Genomic DNA, 10,295 nt, shown 5'->3' with positions numbered 1-10,295 from the left:
AATCTTTGCGAAGGAAGTATGAATTAAGACATAGACAAGGTTATTCTGGAAAAACAGTTGATTCCTTCTGCTCAGGCAATATTCCCCAACTCTGAGGACTGTTTTTTCCAGCAGGACAATGCGCCATGCCACACAGCTAGGTCAATAAAGGTGTGGATGAAGGACCACCACATCAAATCCCTGTCATGGGCAGCCCAATCTCCAGACCTGAACATCATTGAAAACCTCTGGAATGTAATCAAGAGGAAGATGGATAGTCACAAGCCATCAAAACAAGAAGAACTGCTTACATTTTTTACCAAAAGTGGCAAAAGGTCACCCAAAAGCAGTGTGAAAGACTGGTGGAAAGCATGCCAAGACGCATGAAAGCTGTGATTAAAAATCATGGTTTTTCCACAAAATATTGATCTCTGATCTTTTCTTGAGTAAAAACATTAGTATTGTTGTTTCTAAAATGATTATGAACTTGTTTTTTTTTTTTTGCATTATTTCAGGTCTGCAAGCAATGCATATTTTTAGTTATTTTGACCATTTCTCATTTTCAGAAAATAAATACAAAATTTATTGCCTGGAACTTCGGAGACATGTTGTTAGTAGTTTATAGACTAAAAGAACAATTTACATTTTACTCAAAAATATACAGTACCTACAAAGAGAAAAATCAGACAAATTGAAAATTTTGCAGTGGTCTCTTAATTTTTGTCAGAGCGGTACAACATTTTTCACCTTGATATTTTGTCGCTAGAGATCACTTTCTTCCTTTTTGCATTAATTACATTATCAGCCTTCTTTATACACATTCGATTTTCAGCACAAGTTATTGTACCCCCAAATATCTCTGCAGATCCTCTAAATGAATCTATGTAAATTATGAAGAGATATATTTGCGCCCTATATTATCTGAACAGAGCCACGTAATATCCAGTATTTGATGAACTTTATAGTAAAATGTACTATAGCACTATAACAGTGTCTTGTCCCTTTAAATCTTCAGATACTTCTGTCACCATGGTAACTGCAGTCATCAACAACCAGTAGGATTGCTCAGTTTGAATTTGAAAAAATAAAGTCAGTTTGTTACATCTCATCCGAGTGTGAAGACAGACACCTGCAGTCAGTGCGAGATTCCAGGTATAACACGTGAGATAATGCACCGGACGGACCCCACATCCATCACACGCACTCACACACCACAACTGACACTTTCTGATAAATCTGATCATTACCAAGTTATTATTTCCCCAACACATGATGTGGTGAGATATCAGTGGGTGAGGCTGGTACTCGTGACATCTCCCATCTGGATCGATCCAGAGACAAGATCCCGATATTTACCCTCCGCTCTGCTCCTCCATGGGGAATGTCCCCGGCACACACACATGATGGCCCGCAGTGTAGTATTGCTAGTACTCTGCATGATATCCCGTCCTCCATATATATCACATACTAAAGGGGTGATCCCAATGGGACAAGTTATCACCTGTCTGCGGGATAAGATCAGAGTCCGACCACTGGGAACTGCACCAATAACCAGAACAGGGCACTGGTATCCCATTAGAGGGCAGCGGCAGTACCTCCCCCGACCACCGGGACTGCCAGAGAGCGACGAGCACAGCTCCTGCAGGTCCCAGAGAGGATGAATGGAGCAGCTGGGGAGCATGTGCACCTCCTCTACCTTCTAATGGGGATAAAAGTTCTGGTGATGGCTGGAATTCCCAGTGGACGGACCCCACTGATCTATAAGTCATCACCGATCCCATGTATAAGGCGATAACTTGTTCCAACTGATAATACCCCTGTAATGAAGCTCACATATGTAACCGCCAATATCCCATATATTTCCCAATGTTGCCCTTCCCTGCCCCTGAATTTATGATAAAATAAATATGAATCAATTACCAACACCCCTGCTGACTATTCCTGATGTCTTATAGGATTTGGATACATTTTGTCAGAGAAGATATCAGCGGTCACCATGTGGACCGGGTATTCTGCCAGCGCTGGATCAGGTAGCTTCCATCAGTCTGTGATAACTGACCGTTCTCTACACTGCTGTTGGATGGGCTTCTGGGGCTTTATTTATAGGGGTTGCCTATCTTTGGGGGCATTTTAGTTTTTACTTAAATGCGTGTATTTTGTGGTAAAAATTACTTTTGCAGTGGAGTTTCATTAAACAATTTCCATTATTTGCTTCCTATTATCTCTGAGCTCTGCCATCTATTGCTGGCTGCAGAATTAACTAACTGAGAATCTATCAGTGAGCTCCTTCTGACAGTCTTAAATGCAAGTGTGTAGCTCTTTTACGCTTATTTCCTGAGTGTCGCTTAGTACATTTCAGCAGTGGCGCTCTATCACATCCTCTTTGTACGGTTAGGATTGATTCTAATATCTGGTTGTGTTTTCTCCAGTTTACGTCACACCTGAGGAGCAACTGAGAAGACTGGCGTATTGTATCAAGCTTCTCCCGTCACCCCTCTACAAGAAGGAGGTCAGTGAGAAAACTAAGAACAGGTAGTTATGTACTCGGATATTCCTACTCATCCTTCTAACTTCATCTCTGCTCTTCCTAGCGCCTCATGCCAACCAACCCAGAAGCCCAGAGAAGGTTTGCTGTAAGGGATGAAGAACGGCCCGCTCCACCCATAAGCATCCGAGCCAGGGAGGAAAGGAAGAGGAAAGAAGATGTGACGCTGAGAGAAATGCTGGCCTATCTGGACGAGGAGGAGGACGAGAAAGAAGAGAAGCATGAAGATGAGATGGCGGCAAAGAAGATCAAACTGGACATTAGGCTCCCGAGAAGCAGCACACGAAGAAGCGGGACCAGGCCGGACAACTTCCACCACCAAGTCAGCCAAGCCTCTCCCATGACATGGAAGAACATCATGTGGACCATCCTGCTGGGACCCCTCTGCCGATACATTGGCATTATCGGCCCGTAAGTATAAAAAACACTAGAAATAATAAAAGCAGCATAATAGTAACATAGGGACAATATATCAGTATTAGACTAAGAAGAGTAATTAGATTAGTGATAATAAGAAAGTCATAAAATAGAAATAAAATAGCAATAGTAATAGTAGTAGGTGGAATAGCAGTGTGATCCAGGGTTCTAGGACTGATCGCCTTTTCTCGGGGTCAAGAAGGAATTTTTCCCCATGTGACACAAATTGGCTGAATGTGTCCTGGGGTTTTTGCCTTCTTCTGGATCAACAGTATAAGAATAAGGTAGTATTAACGATAATGGAAAAGTTAGAATAATACAGTCATAAAATAGCAGTATTAACTAGATGGGTATTTCCTGAAGGAACTACAGATAGTGCTTTGGAATGGTGCCCGGGCTGCCCCTGCAAGACTTTCACACTTGGGTGCCCCTCAGATGCTGGTTTGGTAGTTGTAGCTCCTTAGGGTTGAGGATTTGGTGGGCTGGGTCACTCTGGGTCCGATTTGGTGGGCCGGGCCACTCTGGGTCCGATTTGGTGGGCCGGGCCACTCTGGGTCCGATTTGGTGGCCCGGGTCACTCTGGGTCCGATTTGGTGGCCCGGGTCACTCTGGGTCCGATTTGGTGGCCCGGGTCACTCTGGGTCCGATTTGGTGGCCCGGGTCACTCTGGGTCCGATTTGGTGGCCCGGGTCACTCTGGGTCCGATTTGGTGGCCCGGGTCACTCTGGGTCCGATTTGGTGGCCCGGGTCACTCTGGGTCCGAATTGGTGGCCCGGGTCACTCTGGGTCCGAATTGGTGGCCCGGGTCACTCTGGGTCCGATTTGGTGGCCCGGGTCACTCTGGGTCCGATTTGGTGGCCCGGGTCACTCTGGGTCCGATTTGGTGGCCCGGGTCACTCTGGGTCCGATTTGGTGGCCCGGGTCACTCTGGGTCCGATTTGGTGGCCCGGGTCACTCTGGTTCCGATTTGGTGGGCCGGGTCACTCTGGGTCCGATTTGGTGGCCCGGGTCACTCTGGGTCCGATTTGGTGGGCCGGGTCACTCTGGGTCCGATTTGGTGGGCCGGGTCACTCTGGGTCCGATTTGGTGGGCCGGGTCACTCTGGGTCCGATTTGGTGGGCGGGTCACTCTGGGTCCGATTTGGTGGGCCGGGTCACTCTGGGTCCGATTTGGTGGGCCGGGTCACTCTGGGTCCGATTTGGTGGGCCGGGTCACTCTGACTGACAGCAGGATAAGGGAATGGCTGATAACAGAGAATAGACTGACAGCAGGACAAGGGAATGGCTGATAACAGAGAGAATAGACTGACAGCAGGACAGGGGAATGGCTGGTAACAGAGAGAAATAGACTGACAGCAGGACGGGGAATGGCTGATAACAGAGAGAAATAGACTGACAGCAGGACAGGGGAATGGCTGATAACAGAGAGAAATAGACTGACAGCAGTACGGGGAATGGCTGATAACAGAGAGAAATAGACTGACAGCAGGACGCGGAATGGCTGATAACAGAGAGAAATAGACTGACAGCAGGACAGGGGAATGGCTGATAACAGAGAGAAATAGACTGATAGCAGGACAGGGGAATGGCTGATAACAGAGAGAAATAGACTGACAGCAGTACGGGGAATGGCTGATAACAGAGAGAAAAAGATGGGTATTTCCTGAAGGAACTACAGATAGTGCTTTGGAATGGTGCCCGGGTTGCCCCAGCAAGACTTTCACACTTGGGTGCCCCTCAGGCGCTGGTTTGGTAGTTGTAGCCACTCTGGGTCCGATTTGGTGGGCGCTGTATGCTGCGCGGCTCTGCGCTGTATGCTGCGCGGCTCTGCGCTGTATGCTGCGCGGCTCTGCGCTGTATGCTGCGCGGCTCCGCGCTGTATAATGCGCGGCTCCGCGCTATATGCTGCGCGGCTCCGCGCTGTATGCTGCGGGGCTCCGCGCTGTATGCTGCGCGGCTCCGCGCTGTATACTGCGCGGCTCCGCGCTGTATACTGCGCGGCTCCGCGCTGTATAATGCGGAGCTCCGCGCTGTATAATGCGGAGCTCTGCGCTGTATAATGCGGAGCTCTGCGCTGTATACTGCGGGGCTCTGCGCTGTATACTGCGGGGCTCTGCGCTGTATGCTGCGGGGCTCTGCGCTATATGCTGCGGGGCTCTGCGCTGTATACTGTAATAATAATAAGACTACAGATAGTGCTTTGAAATTGTGCTGTGCTGTCACTTTAAGAGCTGATATTATCTGACAAAACTGTGACCTGGTGGAGTTGATAGGCATTGGCATAGTAACTGTGTCTGACTGCGCATATCAATGAGCTAATCAGCCAGGTGGCATTTGGCAGTTAAGTTATTTTTAGAAATTGCCTCAGAAACCAGCCCATTTTAAACGTATAGCAAAATTTCCCTATTGAAATGCATTGAAACAATGCTTTCCAATGAGGGGGAAACTATTTTCAAATGCAAATTGCGCCAAAACTACAAATCCGATCGACATGAAAATAACTTAGCACACCTCTCGTGGACGCTGGCTTCGAAATGACACCTCACTGGAGTCTGTGCATTCAGCGGTTCGGGCCGCATTAACTGCGAAAAAAAGCCTAATAATAATAATAATAATAAGAAGAAGAAGTTTACCACGATGGAATAACAGTATAGTGCTTTGTTCCAAAGCACTATAATAATAGTAAGAATATAAAATAGTTATATCTATAAAAAGACAAGAACCTAAAATTACAATAATTATAGTCATAGCTCAATCAGTGCTGTAATGTGAATTAGTTATGGAAAAGTTAGAATAGTACTGTAATAAGATAGCAGCACATAAATAATAGAGATAAAATCTATAAAAAGAGCAAACCCCTATACATTATAATAATAACTATAGTAGTGGTAGAATTAGCACTCTAATATTAGTTAGATACCTAGTAATAACATAATTAGGTTTGATGCAGGGTTCTAGGACTGATCGCCTTTTCCCGGGGTCGAGAAGGAATTTTTCCCCAGTGACACAAATTGGCTGAATGTGTCTTGGGGTTTTTGCCTTCTTCTGGATCGAAAGCTTTAGACATAGGGACCTTAGTAATATCATTATTAGAGTCACAAGAGTAATAAAAATGATAAAACTAATAAATCAAAAAGTAAATAATAAAAGATAATTTTTTAAGAAATAATAAAAATGGTGGTAATAATAATAACAGATTTGTGAGGCAGAGTCCCGTTAGTTAATAAGTTAGTGTTAGGTTAGTGTAGGTCCCATCTGAAGAGGTCGCCTTGTCGTTGGCAGATGGGCTCGCACAATTTGCTCAAAATGTGCGCTAAGAACCTCACTTTTATATCTATAGAAGATATGCAGTAATACCATTCAGGAGATGTACATGTGTACAGCAGTTTTGTGAATAACACTTCTGCAGAATCACAGCAGCAGGTATACCGGCATAGGGAGGTCACATCTAGTGATAGTGCTACAGTGATATTACAACTGGGCCTTAACCCCTTCCCGACCCATGACGCCACATAGGCGTCATGAAAACCCGTGCCAATCCGACCCATGACGCCTATGTGGCGTCATGGAATGATCGCGTCCCTGCAGATCGGGTGAAGGGGTTAACTCCTATTTTACCCGATCTGCAGGGAGAGGGGGAGTGGTGCTTCAGCCCAGGGGGGGTGGCTTCACCCCCCCGTGGCTACGATCGCTCTGATTGGCTGTTGAAAGTGAAACTGCCAATCAGAGCGATTTGTAATATTTCACCTAAAAAACAGGTGAAATATTACAATCCAGCCATGGCCGATGCTGCAATATCATCGGCCATGGCTGGAAAACCTGAAGTGACCACCCCCCACCCCACCGATCGCCCCCCCACCGCTCCGTTATGGGGTCCGGTCCCCTCCGTCCTGTGCTCCGCTGCCCCGTGCTCCTGCCCGCTCCCCCGTCCTGCTGTCCGCTCCCCCCGTCCTCCGATCACCCCCCCTGTGCTCAGATCCACCCCCCCACCACCCCTTCATACTTACCGATCCTCCCGGTGTCCGGCCGTCTCCTCGCTGGGCGCCGCCATCTTCCAAAATGGCGGGCGCATGCTCAGTACGCCCGCCGGCCGGCAGATTCCTTACAGGTACATTTTGATCGCTGTGGTAGGTTCTACCACAGCGATCAAAATAAAAAAAATAATAAATAAACCCCCCCCTTTATCACCCCCATAGATAGGGACAATAATAAAATAAAGAAAATATTTTTTTTTTTTTTCCCCACTGTGGTTAGGGTTAGAACTAGGGTTAGGGTTAGAACTAGGGTTAGGGTTACGGGTAGGGTTAGGGTTATGGCATGTGCGGATTTGGCAGCGGATCCGCAGCGGATCGGCCGCGGATCCGCAGCGGATCGGCCGCGGATCCGCAGCGGATCGGCCGCGGATCCGCAGCGGATCGGCCGCGGATCCGCAGCGGATTGGCCGCTGCGAATTCGTAGCAGTTTTCCATCAGGTTTACAGTACCGTGTACACCTATGGAAAACCAAATCCGCTGTGCCCATGGTGCGGAAAATTCCGTGCAGAAACGCTGCGTTGTATTTTCCACAGCATGTCAATTCTTTGTGCGGATTCCGCAGCGTTTTACACCTGTTCCTCAATAGGAATCCGCAGGTGAAATCCGCACAAAAAAACACTGGAAATCTGCTGTAAATCCGCAGGTAAAACGCAGTGCCTTTTACTTGCAGATTTTTCAAAAGTCGTGCGGAAAAATCTCACACGAATCCGCTACGTGGGCACATACCCTTAGGGTTAGGGTTGGAATTAGGGCTAGGGTTGGAATTAGGGTTACGGGTGTGTTGGGGTTAGGGTTGTGGTTAGGGGTGTGTTGGGGTTAGGGTTGGGATTAGGGTTATGGCTACAGTTGGGATTAGGATTAGGGGTGTGTTGGGGTTAGTGTTGAAGTTAGAAATGAGGGGTTTCCACTGTTAGGGCACATCAGGGGTCTCCAAACGCAACATGGCGCCACCATTGATTCCAGCCAATCTTGCATTCAAAAAGTCAAATGGTGCTCCCTCCCTTCCAAGCCCCGACGTGTGCCCAAACAGTGGTTTACCCCCACATTTGGGGTACCAGCGTACTCAGGACAAACTGGGCAACAACTGTTGGGGTCCAATTTCTCCTGTTACCCTTGCAAAAATAAAAAATTACTTGCTAAGACATAATTTTTGAGGAAAGAAGAATTATTTTTTATTTTCACGGCTCTGCGTTGTAAACTTCTGTGAAGCACTTGGAGGTTGAACGTGCTCATCACACATCTAGATAAGTTCCTTTGGGGGTCTAGTTTCCAAAATGGGGTCACTTGTGGGGTGTTTCTACTGTTTAGGCACATCAGGGGCTCTGCAAATGCAACGTGACGCCCGCAGACCATTCCATCAAAGTCTGCATTTCAAATGTCACTACTTCCCTTCCGAGCCCTGACGTGCGCCCAAACAGTGGTTTACCCCCACATATGGGGTATCACTGTACTCACAACAAACTGGGCAACAAACATTGGGGCCCAATTTCTCCTGTTACCCTTGTGAAAATAAAAAATTGCTTGCTAAAACATCTTTTTTGAGGAAAGAAAAATGATTTTTTATTTTCACGGCTCTGCGTTGTAAACTTCTGTGAAGCACTTGGGGGTTGAATGTGCTCATCACACATCTAGATAAGTTCCTTGGGGGGTCTAGTTTCCAAAATGGGGTCACTTGTGGGGTGTTTCTACTGTTTAGGCACATCAGGGGCTCTGCAAATGCAACGTGACGCCCGCAGACCATTCCATCAAAGTCTGCATTTCAAATGTCACTACTTCCCTTCCGAGCCCTGACGTGCGCCCAAACAGTGGTTTACCCCCACATATGGGGTATCACTGTACTCACAACAAACTGGGCAACAAACATTGGGGCCCAATTTCTCCTGTTACCCTTGTGAAAATAAAAAATTGCTTGCTAAAACATCTTTTTTGAGGAAAGAAAAATGATTTTTTATTTTCACGGCTCTGCGTTGTAAACTTCTGTGAAGCACTTGGGGGTTGAATGTGCTCATCACACATCTAGATAAGTTCCTTGGGGGGTCTAGTTTCCAAAATGGGGTCACTTGTGGGGTGTTTCTACTGTTTAGGCACATCAGGGGCTCTGCAAATGCAACGTGATGCCCGCAGAGCATTCCATCAAAGTCTGCATTCCAAAACGTCACTACTTCCCTTCCGAGCCCCGGCATGTGCCCAAACAGTGGTTTACCCCCACATATGGGGTATCACCGTACTCAGGAGAAACTGGACAACAACTTTTGGGGTCCAATTTCTCCTGTTACCCTTGCAAAAATAAAAAATTCTGGGCTAAAAAAATATTTTTGAGGAAAGGAAACACATTTATTATTTTCACGGCTCTGCGTTATAAACTTCTGTGAAGCACCTGGGGGTTATAAGTGCTCACTATGCATCTAGATAAGTTCCTTGGGGGGTCTAGTTTCCAAAATGGGGTCACGTGTAGGGGAGCTCCAATGTTTAGGCACACAGGGGCTCTCCAAACGCGACATGGTGTTCGCTAACGATTGGAGCTAATTTTCCATTCAAAAAGTCAAATGGCACGCCTCCCCTTCCGAGCCTTGCCGTGCACCCAAACAGTGGTTTACCCCCACATATGAGGTATCAACATACTCAGCAGAAATTGCCCAACAAATTTTAGGATCCATTTTATCCTGTTGCCCATGTGAAAATGAAAAAATTGAGGCTAAAAGAAATTCTGTGTGAAAAAAAAGTACTTTTTAATTTTTACGGATCAATTTGTGAAGCACCTGAGAGTTTAAAGTGCTCACTATGCTTCTAGATAAGTTCCTTGGGGGGTCTACTTTCCAAAATGGGGTCACTTGTGGGAGCGCTCCAATGTTTAGGCACACGGGGGCTCTCCAAACGTGACATGGTCTCTGCTAGCGATGGAGATCATTTTTCATTCAAAAAGTCAAATGGCGCTCCTTCCCTTCCGAGCCTTACCATGTGCCCAAACAGTGGTTTACCCCCACATGTGAGGTATCAGTGTACTCAGGAGAAATTGTCCAACAAATTTTAGGATCCATTTTATCCTGTTGCCCATGTGAAAATGAAAAAATTGAGGCTAAAATAATTTTTTTGTGAAAAAAAAGTACTGTTTAATTTTTACGGATCAATTTGTGAAGCACCTGGGGGTTTAAAGTGCTCACTATGCTTCTAGATAAGTTCCTTGGGGGGTCTAGTTTCCAAAATGGGGTCACTTGTGGGGGAGCTCCAATGTTTAGGCACACGGGGGCTCTCCAAACGCGACATGGTGTCCGCTAAAGATTGGAGCCAATTTTTCATTCAAAAAGTCAAATGGCGCTCCTT

General features: G+C 46.5%; 1 long non-coding RNA gene across 1 annotated transcript; it reads left to right on the top strand.

The window, feature by feature from the left end:
* Positions 1-998: 998 nt before the first annotated feature.
* On the top strand, positions 999-2,659 carry LOC143768477 (uncharacterized). Its single transcript, XR_013213880.1, has 4 exons — positions 999-1,131; positions 1,935-2,009; positions 2,409-2,488; positions 2,571-2,659. It is a non-coding gene; the product is annotated as an uncharacterized LOC143768477 (long non-coding RNA).
* The last annotated feature ends 7,636 nt before the right edge of the window (positions 2,660-10,295 follow it).

This window comes from Ranitomeya variabilis, chromosome 4 (assembly GCF_051348905.1).
Source record: "Ranitomeya variabilis isolate aRanVar5 chromosome 4, aRanVar5.hap1, whole genome shotgun sequence".
Taxonomy (NCBI): Eukaryota; Metazoa; Chordata; class Amphibia; order Anura; family Dendrobatidae; genus Ranitomeya; species Ranitomeya variabilis.
Note: the sequence above shows the minus strand (reverse complement) of the source record. Positions and strands in the feature narration are given on the sequence as shown.